The sequence below is a fragment of the Camelina sativa genome, chromosome 8 (genome assembly GCF_030686135.1).
Source record: "Camelina sativa cultivar CO46 ecotype springtype chromosome 8, ASM3068613v1".
NCBI lineage: Eukaryota > Viridiplantae > Streptophyta > Magnoliopsida > Brassicales > Brassicaceae > Camelina > Camelina sativa.
Genome location: NC_141887.1, coordinates 10,548,159 through 10,564,697, shown reverse-complemented (window position 1 = coordinate 10,564,697; position 16,539 = coordinate 10,548,159). Strand labels below are relative to the sequence as shown.

At 39.3% G+C, this 16,539-nt stretch overlaps 1 non-coding gene and 1 pseudogene across 1 annotated transcript; both read left to right on the top strand.

Annotated features, from left to right (window-relative positions):
* The first annotated feature begins 2,200 nt into the window (after positions 1–2,200).
* Positions 2,201–2,307, top strand: LOC147939900 (small nucleolar RNA R71). The gene has a single exon (XR_015564825.1). It is a non-coding gene; the product is annotated as a small nucleolar RNA R71 (small nucleolar RNA).
* A 6,589-nt stretch (positions 2,308–8,896) lies between these two features.
* On the top strand, positions 8,897–9,986 carry LOC104774162 (agamous-like MADS-box protein AGL36 pseudogene; annotated as a pseudogene).
* The last annotated feature ends 6,553 nt before the right edge of the window (positions 9,987–16,539 follow it).

The following is a 16,539-nucleotide window of genomic DNA, read 5'->3' as shown; positions in this document are numbered from 1 at the left end:
AAATACCAAAAAACCTTAAACAATATGTACATGGATACCTTAGGGACTTCCTCCCTAGTGAGCTTGTTTAGAGTCACTAAACTTGACTTTGGCTGCCTTCTTAGGCTTTGTTTAGATACCAAGGAGGTGATGAAATCCTCCCTGGCACTTCTTGATCATTGTGAGTCTGATCCTTGATCACCTCACCCTTAACACACAAACCATATTTCTTCTTGATTTTGAGCCTTGGTCTTGCTTTCCTCAAAGACCTCTTGTTTAGCTTGACTTGGAGATCTTTAACCATACCAGTCAACTCTTGAGCTGCCTCTTAAGCTTTTCCACAAAATCTTCTTGAAGAGGGAGATTGTCCTTTGGAGTTGCCACTTCACTTAAACCTTCATGACCACCTTTTTCCTTGATAGTAAAAGGTTGATCATCAATGGTAGGAAGGTTGGTTGGGTTATAGATGTTAAACTTCATAGCTATATCCTCATAAATGTTCAAGGTCACAAGACCTTCCTTAACATCAATAACAGCTCCAATTGTGGCTAAGAATGGCCTCCCAATGATGATAGGATCTTCAGGTTCCTTGTCCATCTCCAATACCACAAAATCTGTATGAATCCTTGCTCTTCCTATCTTGACTGGAATATTCTCCAATTTGCCAACCACATCTCTGTTTGAACCATCAGCTAGGCATATATGAAGGTTGGTGGACTTGAAGTCAGTGTGCCCAAGCTTTTGTGCTATAGAATAGGGCATCACACTGATAGATGCTCCCAAGTCACATAAGCACTGGTTGTAGTGAAGATAGCTAAGTGTGCAAGGCAGATAGAATGGACCTGGATCCTTAAGCTTAATTGGGATGATTACTCCTCCAAGGTCTTCAAGATCTTTCTCATCTTGAGCTTGAGCCTTCTTCTTTGATAAATCAAACAAAAAATCCTTATAGAGAGGATATGGATCATACTGTTCCAAGGCAGGTCCTCTCTCTCTTCTTCTTGGTAAGCAATGGTGATCTCTTGTATGGCCATCGCTTCTTCTTGTTTCTCAATCACAACCACTTCCTTCAAAGCCTTCTCTTCCTTTTGTTGCAAAGCCAACATTTGTTTTCTCAATGATTTCCCTTAATTCTTTAAGCTTCTGTGCCTTGAAACGTCCTGGGAATGGTAGAGGCGGTTTGTAAGCAGGAGGGATGTACTTAGCAGGCTTGACAGCTTCTGATTCTTCAGCTCGATTAGCCACTCGAACACTCACTCGGTCGAGTGCATGCTCGAGCACCTGGTCGAGTGCAATACCGGAGTCAGTCTGCTTTGCACAAACTTCACTTTGAGCTTCAAGAAATGACCAATCCTCCCCAACTTGATCTTCACTGTCCCCAGTGACTTCCTCTTCAAAGAGATGAATGGCTTTGGCAGTAAACTCCCTTGGGTTTTGAACTGCTTTTCCAGGGAGTTGGGTGGGTTTTGGAGCTGAAGTAGATGCTATATTGCTCTCCATATACTTCACTCTTGAGTTAAGTCCCTCAAACTTCATATTGAGATCATTATATTTTGATGTTAACCTTTGATTCAGCTCAGCAAACTGTTTGGCTTCCTCAATTTTCCCATTGGTTTGCCCAATCAACAGCTGTTGTATCATTGCTCTTAGGTCTTGTTCCTGGCCTTGGTTAGTCTGAAACCCTGGTGGGGGACACAATTGGGGCTGGAACACTTGTTGCTGCTGCTTTGGTGCATAGTTGTGCTGTTGTTGAGGCTGAGGAGGTGGATAGACTTGGTCTTGAGGGTTGGCTACATTGGTGCTCCTATAAGAGAGGTTGTTCTGCTTGAAACCTCCACCTTGGTTGTAGCCTTTGTATCCTCCTCCTTGGTTCTGCATATAACACAACTCAGCAAACTCCCTATCTCCTTTTTGGACTGGAGCTTCTTCTTCACCAATGAAGTGAATGGTTTTTGACTGGCTTAGGAGAATCTTGTCAAGCTTCTCATTGACCATCTTTAAATCCTGCTTGTATTTGTCCTCCTGATCAGTGGAGGGGATCCTCATGGTTCTATCATAATCTTCATTATAATTTCCATCTGACTGAGCAAGGTTCTCAACCAATTCCCATCCTTCTTCCACATTCTTGTTGAGGAAGTTGCCATTTGAAGCTGTATCAAGAAGCATTCTTATCTTGGGAAGCACTCCTCTATACAAAGTGCTTAGAAGGGACTCATTGCTGAAGTCATGGTGAGGACACTGAGTTTGGAATCCTTTAAACATCTCCCAAGCTTCACAAAAGCTCTCATTATTCCTTTGAGCAAACCCAGAAATTTCATTCCTCAATCTAGCAGTCCTTGCATTGGAGAAGAACTTGGCCAGAAAAGCTTTCTTGCATGCATCCCATGTGGTTATAGCTCCAGTAGGAAGAGTCTTCTCCCATAGATGAGCTTTGTCTCCAAGGGAAAATGGGAATAGCCTTAACTTGAAGCCATCTTCACTTACTCCATTGATTTTTGTGAGTCCACATATTCTGTCAAACTAATCAAGGTGATCTAGAGGATCCTCCATTGGCAACCCATGAAATTTGTTGGCTTTTATCATGGAGATTAATCCACTCTTTATTTCATAATTATTATTTGCCACAGCAGGAGGCACAATACCAGCTCTTTGGTTGTGTGTGTTAGGTGCATCCCCAGCACCAATGTGTCTAGGTCTATGATCATGGTGATCTTGCTGCTCCATGACTACTTGTTCTTCTTGTTGTTGAACTACTCTTCTTTGCTTATGTCTCAAACCCTTTTGTAGCCTGTGGATGTTTTCAATAGGCCTTTGAAGACTGTCTTTGCCTTTTGACCTTGTGTGCATCAACAAACTCGACTACAGACTCGAACAAGTACACGGTCGAGCGCAGGCTCGAGTGGGTGGTCGAGTCAACTGGGAAGTAATGGCTATTTGGATCCGGCTTCTGACTCGATCAGGTGCTCGATCACGGCTCGGTCGAGTGGTGGTCGAGTGGGTACCTGAAACTCAAGACAGCCAAGCAAAGGAAGATTCGAGTTCAGTAACTTCACAAGTGCGTAAACGAACTTAATCTTAGACTAATAATGATCCTAAATGTCACAAAACAAACTCAAATGGGCAACGACGCCAAATTGAAACTGACTATTTTTGTTGTTGATGGTGAATGATGTATGGAATGATGACTTATGAATGAATGGATGTCAGGGTGTTTCAATTCCCCTTATGCAGTTGTAGTATAAGAGGTGTCAATCCAATCTGAGTGTTTGTGAACAATCAAGATGTGCATATGAGTCTAAGTCAAGCCAGATGTAAAGGATGTTTGTCACTAACAATCCTATTATGAAATGTAAAGTGCAGAAAGTAAAACTACAAGAACTAGGAGCTAAATGCAAATGGAACAGGGTGATTATAACAAACAGAAATAAAAACTATGGAAATGCAAGTATTGCACTTATGCAAGGTAAGTAATGAACATGATACTAAATGAATGCAACAGAAATGCAACTAGGATGAAACAGGACAAATACAAATCATAAACACAAGTTCTGGGTTGGAACTCGAGCAAGCACTCGATTGAGCGCTGATCGAGTGCAGGGTCGAGCTGGACAAATACGCAAAACAGAGCAACACAAGAAAAATAGAGCAATACCAATACGAATCAAACAAAGATCAAACAACAGGATTTAAGCTAAGAAATCAATAAACAAGGAAGGTCTTGAGGAGGGATTCATGGGCTGGACTATGATTGAGGTCATCTAACTTGGTCAACAAATCTCAAACAACTTGAGCTAATCTCTAGACATATATTTCTACGACATATTTAATCCACTCTCATGGCAAGAAACAATCAAACTCATGCATCTCTAGACTTGTTCTCACAAAGTAAAGAATATACACAAGCAGGCATTAAGCAATATGTCAAAAATCAAACAAGACTTCTAATCTCTTAGCAAGCCTAATGATAGTCTCTAGATCTAGCCTTATCTATGCTCCTTAGACATTGGTGTGATGCTAAGAGGCTTGAAATCAGATCCTACCCTCTCAGATATAGGATCAGCATTAACAACATCTAGCCTAGAAGAGATCTACAACAATCAAGCTTGACCAAATCAAGCAAACCTCAAACACAGCCCAGCCTAACCCATCCTCAAGATCCTAAGCAACTACTCACAAGAACACATGATGAACATCAAAGTCATAAACCCAGAAAATGATGAAACTTGCATGATTAGATAGATAAATCAAAGATCTACAATATTGAAAAAGGAATCAAACACGAATTCTTAATATCTTGAAAGTTATGGAACCAACAAAATCCAAGAATTCTTTGTTTTTTCTCCTTCAAGGAGGTACAAGATCTAAAAATAAAAGTGCAAAAGGAATAATTCCCAAAAAAGGTAAAAACTAGGTTTTTGACTCTCTAAAAAGCTGGACTCTTTTGGTGGCTGCAGGTACAAGCCCTTATATAGAAAAAGTAGTGGAAGCCCTAAAAATGCTAAAAGACAAAATAGCCAGGCGGCTCGACCAACTCGACCTGGTGCTCGGTCGAGTGACCGGTCGAGTTGGCTCCTCTTGTGCTCCTCCCACTCGGTCGAGTCCCTCTCAGCACACGGTCGAGTGTCTGGTCGAGTGGGCAGTCGAGTTGGACTCCGGACCTTGGTTCTTCAGCCTTAGCTCTCTTGCTTTCTCCTCATGATTGCTTCACTTCTCCTCAGCATTGCTTCCATGCTCCTTAAGCTCCAAAAGATGCAAATGCAATGCAACTAAACTCTAATGCAAGAACAGTCCTCAAGCTATGCAATAATGGTCAAAATGGATAGCAAAAGATGCAAAAGATGTGAATATATTAAGGGAAAACAGGGTGAAATATATGAACATCAGTTATGCACACCAAGGTTGAAAAAACGTCTATGGTGATCGAAATGATAAGATGGAGAGGTTGCAAACACAAGTCCATGGACAAACTTCCTCTTCTACAACGCGACCAACGGGATCACTACCGAGAAAACCGGAACCGAACCCAAAAGAGTATATCAATGCCATAAGACAGAGAAGTGATAAGAAGTTGCCTACACAAGAGCTCCATAGGGACATTGAGCCTAAATAAGTGGAGGTAGTGGTTGAGATTGAAGATGAGGATGAGTTGATAGAGCAAGATTGTGGTAAAGACATAGAAGCTGAAGAGGTTGTGGTTGACAAACGGAAGAGTAAAGTGGTAGAGGATCCTAAGCAAGACAAGATCATTAATGGAGTTTCCAAGAAGAGTCAAGTGGCTGCCCAAGAGAATCTAATTGTGCTTCCATCTTATGAGCCAAGATTGACATTTCCTGGTTAGTTTAAGAAACAACAAGTGGACAAGTATAGAGCTATGTTTGATGCACAAATGAAAGATGTTGCTATTACAATGCCACAATGCCATTAATTGATGCGTTCTTGCTGAACCCATCATACAACAAGTTCCTCAACAATGCATTTATGGAGAAGAAGAGAGCTCTACAAGGAATGGTTATCTTAACCCATGAGTGTAATGCTATCATTCAAAACAAGTAGTAGCAAAGAAGCTTGATGATCCTGATAGTTTCATTCTTCCTTGTTCATAGGGACCTTTATCTTTTAGCCATTGTTTTTGTGTTTGTGGGGATAGTGTGAGCCTGATGCCTCTTCCGGTTGCCAAAAGATTGGGTTTCACTCGCTACAAACAATGTCCGATCAGACTTGTTCTTGCGGATAGGTCTGCTAGAACACCAGTTGGAATGCTTGAAGACTTGCCAGTGATGGTTGGCTATTTTGAGATCCCAATAGACTTTGTGGTACTAGAGATGGATGAAGAACCAAATGACCCGCTTATTTTGGGGTGCCCATTCTTAAGAACTACAGGAACAATGATTGATGTGGAGAGAGGGAAGATTCATTTGAATTTGGGAAAGGAAGCTTTAACTTTTGACATGAACAAGGGAATGAGAAAACCTACAATTGATGGTCAAGTTTTCTACATTGAGAGGATGGATGCTTTAGCTGATGAGCTTTTAGAAGATCTAGCCATAGAAGATGAGCTCCAAAGCACTTTGACTATTAAAAAAGGAGAGTTTGGTTTACTTAAGCAAGATAGTGAAGGGTATGAGAAGATTCTTGACTCTCAAAAGCCTTCTAGTGATGATGGATGTTTCCTTGAGTTAAAAGAGCAAGTGGTGTGTTCAGTTGAAGTAGACTCAAATGAAGATTGGAGTGAGCTTAAAGCACCCAAGATTGAACTTAAACCACTCCCTAAGGGGATAATGTATGCTTTTCTTGGTACAAACTCTACTTATAAAGTTATTATCATTGAAGAATTTAGTGAACAAGAAACTGTTACTCTTCTAGGTGAATTAAAAAAGTATAGGAGAGTAGTTATTGGTTATTCACTTGATAATATTAAAGAAAACTCTTTTGCATGCATAGGATTCATTTAGATGATGAATCAATGACTTCCATTGAACCACAAAGAAGGTTAAATCCTAACCTAAGAGATGTGGTGAGGAAAGCGATTCTTAAGCTTCTTAATGCTGGTATCATATATCCTATATCGGATAGTACATGGGTTTCACCTGTACATGTGGTGCCAAAGAAAGGAGGAGTCATTGTTGTTAAATATGATAAAGATGAGTTAATTCCTACTAGAACTATAACAGGACATCGCATGTGTATTGATTATAGGAAACTTAATGCTGCATCTAGAAAATATCACTTCCTTTTACCATTTATTTATCAAATGTTAGAGAGGTTAGCTAACCATAGTCATTATTGCTTTCTTGATGGATATTCTGGTTTCTTTCAAATTCCAATTCACCCCAATGACCAAGAGAAAACCACATTTACATGTCCTTATGGTATCTTCGCTTATCGGAGAATGGCATTTGGATTATGTTATGCACCTGCTACTTTTGAGCGGTGTATGATGTCCATTTTCTCATACCTTATAGAAAATGTGGTTGAGATACTTATGGATGACTTCTCTGTATATGGATATTATTTTTCCATATAACCTTATGGATGTCTCTCTAACCTTTGCAGGGTCTTAAAGAGATGTGAAGAAACCAATTTTGTTTTAAATTGGGAAAAGTGTCACTTCATGGTGAAAGAAAGAATTGTGTTGGGGCATAAGATTTCAGAGAAAGACATTGAAGTTAATAGAGCTAAGATTGATGTGATGACCAATCTAGCACCACTAGTCAAGGAAATAAGAAGCTTCTTAGGCCATGCTGGGTTTTATAGAAGGTTTATTAAAGACTTCTCCAAGATTGCTATTTCTTACAAGATTGTTGTGTAAAGAAGTGACATTTGAATTTGATGAGGAGTGTCTTCAAACTTTCAAGAAGATAAAAAAAGAGTTGGTTAGTGCCCCAATAGTTCAAGCTCCACATTGGAATTTGCCATTTGAAATCATGTGTGATGCTAGTGATTATGCAGTTGGAGCAGTATTTGGTCAAAAAAAAGACAAGAAGTTACATGTAATATACTATGCAAGTAGAAACTTAGATGAAGCTCAAGTCAAGTATGCTACAACATAGAAAGAGTTACTTGCTATTGTCTTTGCATTTGAAAAGTTCAGATCATACTTGGTGGGTTCAAAAGTTATTGTTCATACTGATCATGCAGCATTGAGACATCTCTTAGCAAAGAAATATGCTAAACTAAGACTATTGAGATGGATATTGTTACTTCAAGAGTTTGATTTGGAGATTAAAGATAAGAATTATACTGAAAATGGAGTAGCTGATCATCTATCAAGAATGAGGACTGACAATGAGATTCCAATCAATGATGCACTTCCTGAAAAGCAATTAATGGCAATTCAACTCTCAGATAAGAGCCATGAAACTTGGAAAAAACTTGAAATAATCTGAAACTTTGTTGTCCACCCACAAACTTTGCAGTCGACCCAGGAACTTTCAAGTGGACTCTTCCTTTTCTTTCCCACTTCCTTTTACTCTTCACAAACATTTTTTTAGAATTTGCCTCGCCTCCATTGTCATTGTCAATTTGATACCTATCAACAAGTTCGTTCTTTAGTTCCCAAATCATACCACATCAAAATCATCATAATTTATTGAACAGATAATCTTCTTAAATTAATCTTATCAGAATTGTTGACAAAAGCCACTAGAATCACTATTTCCGGCTCAAACGACAAAAACGACTATTTGATTTCTACTCTTGTTTAGGGTTTAATCTTTCATTGTGTCGTTTATATTATTCATTTTCTATTTTTTAAATGAAAATGACACTTCTATAGTTACGAAATTAAATACATGGTTTAGTGTCTTTTTACAACAAATTAGTACTATTCGAGTAAGTAAAACTTTATATGTGCTAGTCTAGTAATAAACCAAAATATTTGCGCTAGTTTAGTAATTTTTTCAAAATGAAATATCTCATACCAGCTATATTACTTCTCATAATTAGCTAATAAGATTTATTTTTAAATGAAAATGGCTGGTCAACGCCCGTAAAGATATGATATCTAATATATATTTTTTTCTATATTTATTATTAATTCAAATTTAATCAAATTTTATTCATAAAGATATTTTTATATTACTAACCGCGCGTTCTAGATATATTAAAATATATTATTAAAAGTAAAAAAAAGAGAGTTAGATAAATTAGTTTTAATAATAAAAATAACTTATATGTATATATATATATAATATTTTATATTATATTAAGTAATAAGCTAATGATAATGCACCAACTACACACAAGAATATAAGGTTCTATATATAGATAAACACATTGTAAATTAATAAAAGATTTATTGCCTGTAATTTGGACTTAGTGATAAGAAACCTAATGAGTAGAGAAACCCTTTCGTTGCTATATAAACAGTCTTTGTGCCAACAAACTTGACAAATCATACAAAATAAAAATAAAGATAATGAGGAAATTGAAATTATCTTTGATAGCGAATGAGAGATCAAGAAAAAAGACATTCATGAAGAGGAAGAAAGGGATAATGAAGAAACTTCACGAGTTGACAACTCTTTGTGGTGTCCAAGCTTGTGGGGTCATCTACAGTCCGTATCAGGCGGTACCAGAGGTTTGGCCGTCAAAGGAAGGTGCACAAGAGGTGGCTATGAAGTTTATGGAGATCCCGATGGCAACAAGAACCAAAAAGATGATGGATCAAGATACGTATTTGCGGGAGCAGATTACCAAAATAAAAGAGCAAGTAGACAAACTGGCTGCTGAGAATCAGGAGTTACAAGTTAAACGATTTATGTTTGATTGTCTTGAAGGAAAGATGTCAAAGTATCATTATGGTGCAAAAGACCTTCACGATTTGCATCGCTATATTGATCAATATATCAATCAGCTTACTCAAAGGATGCAAAGTCTTGTAGAAAATGGTGAGTCTTCTTCTTTCCCTCCTCTTCCTATTGGAGTTGCGGATATAAATCCACCTGCTGTTGCAGATTTTTCTGTTGATGTGAATACAGACGCGATAAGTGCTGCTAGAGAGTTTTGTGCTCATATTCCATACCAAAATATGAATATGAACCAAAATCTGCAAGAACCGGTTCAATATCATACTTCACATGATTTTTATGGTCATATTCAAGAAGAAGTCTACAATAGCATGACTTGGATTCATGATTTGAATTCGGATTTAAATCATAACATGACTTTGAATTTAGATCTGAATTCTAATCAGTATCTGAATCAAGAAAACTCATTTAATGATATGATGCTGGCACAAAATGTGGGTTATGCCGGGGGACATGCTATAATTCCTTTCATAGACCACTATAACTATCACCAGCAACCAACTGGTTATCTTGCCATCACCAATAACATGCCTTCCATCACCTCCTCTACCACCTCTACTACCAGTGTTTATGGTTCATACATTAACAATAATTTTTAATTAAAAGAAGCATATTTCTACTGTAGTATTCAGTTGTCTGACTTTATGTGTTTTATTTTCTTCATTTTGAAAAAAAAATATTTGATGTTGTCTTTGTTAATTTTTTTCCAGTTAATTGTTGTTGGCTAAAGGTTCTACCTTAATGCATTTATCTTATTTTGATTATTAAGAAATGAATTTGCCCATCAATTTTAGTTTTATTTGAAAAAGTTTAGTTATTTTGAATAAAATTATTAGTTATTTTAGATAATAATTAAACAAAAATATATAATTAAGCAGGTACCACAAAACATGTGGGCAAATTAACTAGAGTTTGTTTTTTCACAAAATATCTTATTCTTATCATCGTATTTGCCAAGAAGAAAAAGGTTCATAAATTATATTTGACATTATGCAAAGATCTAAGTATGAATATTTGGTTATTTGACCTTTGATTTGGATTTTTTTTTTTTTTTTAATGGAGAATTTGCGACAAAAGTTTAACCACGAACAAAATGAGTTTGACTTTTCAAAAAACGATGATATTCAGTGCTAAAATTCAAAGTATAAAGAGCATGTTAAGTACCCACATTCGTAGACACATTTCAGTGACCAAAATATCTATTATATTTTTGTGGTTTATCCATTAGAATTCCTTTAAATCTGGTACCAAATTCAGGACAATGATTCAATAAAAGAACCCGACGCGTTTTTAAAAATAATATAATTAAATATTCTATTATATTTAATTACATTCAAAAATAAACCAATAACAAAATAGCATACATAACGGAAAATATACCAAACCAACTTTAATTTATTATAAATATAATAACTATTATAAGCAATAAAAATCAGTAACTTAATATCCTTCTAAACCAGGTTCCACCAATAATAACAATCCAACAATATACAAATTAGACCCTGGATAATTCTTCTCTTCATTGCGATGATTCCACGTCACCCTATACGTGCACCACACACATAATGAGATGCGTGAGTATTACCAGAAAAACTTAGGGAAACGATCCTCCCATCTACAAATTATACACATAAGTAATCGAAATAACAACCATAAATAACACATAAAGAAATAAGCCAATAAGCAGAACATCCAAAAACAAATTCATCATCTGTTATGCCTAAACCATCCTATGGTCAGACAAGCCAACATACAGTTACGAGACACTGTAACATCCGCGAACCGGAATCCCAGTTTGGGATGTGCATCGATCGATGCAAGTATTGTGTTGATCCATGCAAGGCCGGTTTGATCGAGAAAAGAGTAAGTTAAACGTTGCGTTTTGGGGTTAGGAAAACCCTAGAATCGAGTATAAAAGTAGGATCTCGAGGGTTTGGCCGAGTTTGACCATTTTTGGAGAAAAATAAATAGAGAAAGAAGTTCTTAAGCGTTCCTGTGGAGATATGTAGTTGGGATCGTTGTAGGAGCTTGTTAGGAGTGTAGATCTGCTTATCTGAAGGTTAGAATCTTCTTGTCAAAGGTGAGTGCATGACCATGGCTTATCTAAGCTTGAGATTTCTCTGAATGCATGTTTATGTGTTTATTTGGCTTTTTAGAACGTTGTTCAGTCGCAAGAGGCTTTGGAAAGCTTCTTTGTGGCATTGTTTTATGTATTTTGGTGGTTTAGGGACGGAGATCTGGTGAGAAGCTTCGGGAAAAAATGATGCTCGGCATGTGCATCGGTCGATGCACTTTGTGTGTTGATCGATGCAATACGAGGATGGCGCAGTTTGATCTAGGAGCATCGGTAGATGCCATGTGGAGGCGTCGGTCGATGCAATTAGGGATTTCGTTCAATGTCAAGCATGCGTTGGTCGATGCAGTGTGAGTGTCGGTCGATGCAAGCCTGTGTCGGCCAATCCGTCCCCTGTTGGTGCCGGTTGATGCATGGGTTGGTGTCGGTCGATGCAGTTTTCTGGTTTGTTTTTTTGTTATTGATTGCTCTTTGATGGTTAGAGATATCTCAATTGCTTGTGTGTATAGCCCAGTTGATGAGAGGATTGCCTCACTGAGTGTTTATAAAATACTCACGCATCTCATATGTGTTGTGATGAAGGTAAAGGCAAAGTGTGATCGTGGAATCAAGGCGATGAAGAGGAGGATGTTCTAGTGGCTCGTTGTTTGGGGTCTGAATTCTGTTAGGTTATTAGAGTTGGGTCAATTGAACAATGTTAGGTTGCTGGTTTCATGTTTTATTACTTTGTTGGATTGAATTATTGGTTATTAGTTTATTATTTATTGGTTATTGGTGTAATGGTATTGTATTGGTTATTTTCCGCTGTTTTGTTGTTTGTGGTTAGATGGCTAGTGGATAAGGGAGCACTAGTTAATCTGTTATTTATTATTCTTATTATTATTATTAAAAAATGGGTCGTGTCATTTCAGTTTGGTATCAGTGCCCTTACGGTTCTAGGGCGGTTAAGTGGATTGGTGTTCGAGTCGTTTAAGGGAATTTAATTGGTGAAATTATTTTCTTGTTGTTTGACGCATGATGTTATTGATGGAATTTATTATGAGTAGTTAGTCAATTTGCATTTGGTAAGGAGTCCTATTATCATTCTCTTCGAGCCTTCAATGAGATTTCCCGAGAAGTTATTTTGTGTGTTGATAGTTGTGTAGTGTTTTTAGCTTATATGTGGGAAGTGCAGTTGTCTATTGACAAGTTGTTAGAAAATTGTTTATCATGCTTGTATCGGGAAATACCGTTGGCGGAGATTTGTAAAAGTGGATGTGTTGGAAATAGATTTCCGAGAAGTTAAGTTGGAGACTTACTTCGTCCAAGGTGGCTAGGGTGCCACTGTTTAGTAAGTTAGTAATTCGCATGCTGGTCAGGTGGGGGCTTGAGGGTGTGGACGGTGTGCTTACTGGTGTTGTTGAAGGTCTACTGGGTGTTGTGAGTGTGGCAACAGGTTTTGCTCAGATCGAGATGACCGTATTGCGGATTTACTGACATTGTTGGAGAGGATTTAATAAGATGATTAGTTTTTATAGATTCTTGATTTGTGTTGGAGTGGAAACTGAAAGTTTTCATAAATAAAAAGTTTCTAAATATGGGAAGTGTTAAGGGAGTTTCTAAACATGGAAAGTGTTGTTGCATATGGAAAATAGAATGTTCTTTGAATAGTGAGGACTTGTCTATTTTTGGAAAGGGGATGTGAAATGCCCAGAGTGGCGGGAATGTTTAGAGGGTGACCTGAAGAGTGGTCATAGATGAGATGATCAGTTCTCATGGATTTTTGATTGGTCATGTCACGGTGCTACAAGATGATGCAGATTCTAAATGGGAAGTTTTATGAATAGTTAAAACTTAACCATTTTTGGAGAGTGAGTGGTTAAACAGCTTTAGTGGTAGGGATGTTTTAGCATTGGCCTGAAGAGTGGTCATGGTGGTGATGATATTCCAGTGAGGGAATATGGTGATTGGTAGGACACTGCGATGTTTTACGCAAACCACGAGAGGTAGTCCCGGTCAGGAGATGCTTATAGGATTTAGGACTTGTTTGCACATGAGGAGATGATTAGTTCTCCTGGAGAGATGATTAGTTCTCCAGAGGAGATGATTAATTCTCCTGGAGAGATAATTAGTTCTCCTGAGGAGATAATTAGTTCTCCTTATGGGATGATTAGTTCTCCTGAGGGGATGATTAGTTCTTTTGAGGGAATGATTAGTTCTCTTGAAGGGATGATTAGTTCTCATGAGGGGATGATTAGTTCCTCTGGTGCACCGCGGGCTTGACAGGTTGCGACCCTGAGAGTGGCAGAGGAGATGGTTAGTTCTCCGAGGGGATGATAAGTTCCCCGGAGGGGATGAGTAGTTCTCCTGGTACCGAGATCTCGAGAGTGACGATCCTAGAGTGAGTTAGTATGGCTCGAGGATGACGGTCATAGAGTGCAGGCGGTGCAGTTTGAAGGTTGTGACCTTAGAATGTATGAGTGAGAAAACAAACAATGTCTAGGACGTGGATATGAGCGTAGAGACTGGATGTAGATCTCGGAGGTCAGGAGTGATCTCGGGTTTTGGGTTATGCTGACCATTGGGGTCAGGGTTATGTAGACTGTTGGGTCACAGGGATGTGCGGTCTGTTGCAGCAGTTACACCAAAATCCTTGGCTAGCGATGTTCAATCCGGCTAGAAGAATGTGGGGGTCATGGTGACGGTTACACAGAGGTCCTTGGAGGATGGATGGTGTTGCGGGATTCGAGGACGAATCCTTGTTGGTGGGGTGAATTGTAACATTCGCGAACCGGAATCCCGGTTTGGGATGTGCATCGATCGAAGCAAGTATTATGTCGATCAATGCAAGGCCAGTTTGGTCGAGAAACGAGTAAGTTAAACGTTGCGTTTTGGGGTTAGAAAAACCCTGGAACCGAGTATAAAAGTAGGAACTCGAGGGTTTGGCCGAGTTTGGCCGATTTTGGAGAAAAAGGAAGAGAGAAAGAAGTTCTTAAGCGTTCTTGAGAGTTTTGAGAGATTTGTGGCTGTTCCTATAGAGATCTGTAGCTGGGATCGTTGTTGGAGTTTGTTAGGTGTGTAGATCTGCTTGTTTGAGGGTTCAAATCTTCTTGGCAAAGGTGAGTGCATGACCATGGCTTATCTAAGCTTGAGATTTCTCTGATTTGCTTGTTTATGTGTTTATTTGGCTTGTTAGAACGTTGTTGAGTCGCAAGAGGCTTTGGGAAGCTTCTATGTGGTGTCGTTTTGTGTATTTTGGTGGTTTAGGGATGGAGATCCTGCGACTGCGAGAAGCTTTGGGGAAAAACGATGCTCGGCATGTGCATCGGTCGATGCAGTTTGTGTGTCGGTCGATGCAATGCGAGGACGGCGCGGTTTGACCTAGGATCATCGCTCGATTTCATTTGGAGTCGTCGGTCAATGCAATTATGGATTTTGTGTAATATCGAGCATGCGTCGGTCGATGCAGTGTGAGTGTCGGTCAATGAAAGTGAACCTTGCATCGGTCGATGCACGCTTGTGTCGAACGTTGTGACCCTAGTTGGTGTCGGTCCATGCATGGGTTGGTGGCGGTCGATGTAGTTGTCTGGTTTGTTATTTTGTTATTGATTGCTGTTTGATGGTTAGAGATATCTCAATTGCTTGTGTGTATAACCCAGTTGATGGGTGGATTTCCTCAGTGAGTGTTTATAAAATACTCACGCATCTCATATGTGTTGTGGTGCAGGTAAAGGCAAAGTGTGATCATGAATCAAGGCGATGAAGAGAAACATGTTCTAGTGGTTCGACGACAGCTTACACGGCAGCTCAAGTGTGTTACCATTGCAAGAAGCATGGTCACATCAAGCCCAAGTGTCCCAAATTGCAGCATATGGCTGTGGCAGCGGTGCAACATGGAGTGTAGCCGGGAGTGCAGCCAATGACACATATTGAGCAGGCGCCGTGGGTGTACTCGACTGTGGAGATGGGTGGAACTAGTGCTGACGCGATCATAGGTATAACTTTGAAGACTAAGACATAGTGAATTGCAATATTTCAGAGTTTTTCAAATGTTTGGCAGAAAGTGTTAGGTTTCTTAGCACATGAGATTTGTGTAGGGACCTTATTAGTGGTCGAGTTTAGGTCCCACATCATGTTTGATTCTGGAGAAACCCATTGCTTCATTACCCTGAAGTGCGCCGAGAGCGCCAATATCAGAGGAGATCCCAGAGATTGAACGGGAGTTGTCATAGTTGCGGGAGTTGATTTTCTGAGTGTCCTTAGACGGATGATGGGTGTGGATATTCAGATCTTGGGGGAGTTAAGGCCAGTGGATTGTCGTCGGGGTAGAGTGGTGTTTGAGCGTCCAAAAGGGAAGTTTTTATTTGAGGGAGTGAGACCGACTTCGGGGAGTCTCATGATATCGGCCATGCATGCTGGGAAGATAATCGAGAAGGGGCGTGAGACCTATCTAGTTACAATCTTGATGTTGGAGTCAGTGGGACAGTCTACGGTTGGCGGTATTAAGGTTTTTGAGGAGTTTGAGGATGTGTTCCATTCGTTGCAGGAGTTACCACCATCTCGGTCTAATCCTTTCACGATTGAAGTGGAACCAGAGACTATGTCATTATCCAAGGCGCCTTAATGGATGGCTCCAGTAGAGATGGTAGAGCTAAAGAAGCAGTTGGAGGATCTTTTGAGCAATGATTCATTCATCCTAGCTTTTCACCGTGAGGAGCGCCGATATTGTCTGATTAGAAGAAGGACAGGAGTTTCCGCTTGTCCATTGATTATCTGGATTTGCACCGGGTCACTGTGAAGAACAAGTACCCTCTTTCCAGGATCGATGAGTTGTTGGATCAACTGAGAGGTGCTACTTGTTTCTCCAAGATTGATCTGGTGTCGGGATATCTCCATATTCTGGTAGTTGAGGGAAATGTGAGGAAAACTGCTTTCAGGATGAGGTATGGGCATTAAGAGTTCTTGGTGATGCCTTTTCGGTTGACTAACGCACCAGCGGCAGCAGTGTTCATGAGGTTGATAAACATTGTGTTACAAGAGTTTTTGGATGTGTATGTTATCATCTTCATTGATGATATTCTGGTGTAGTCTAAGAGTCCTGACGAGCATATAGTACACTTGAGAGCAGTGTTGGGGAAGCTGCTATAGCAAAAGCTGTATGCCAAGTTGAGCAAGTGCAGTTTCTGGCAGAGAGAGATG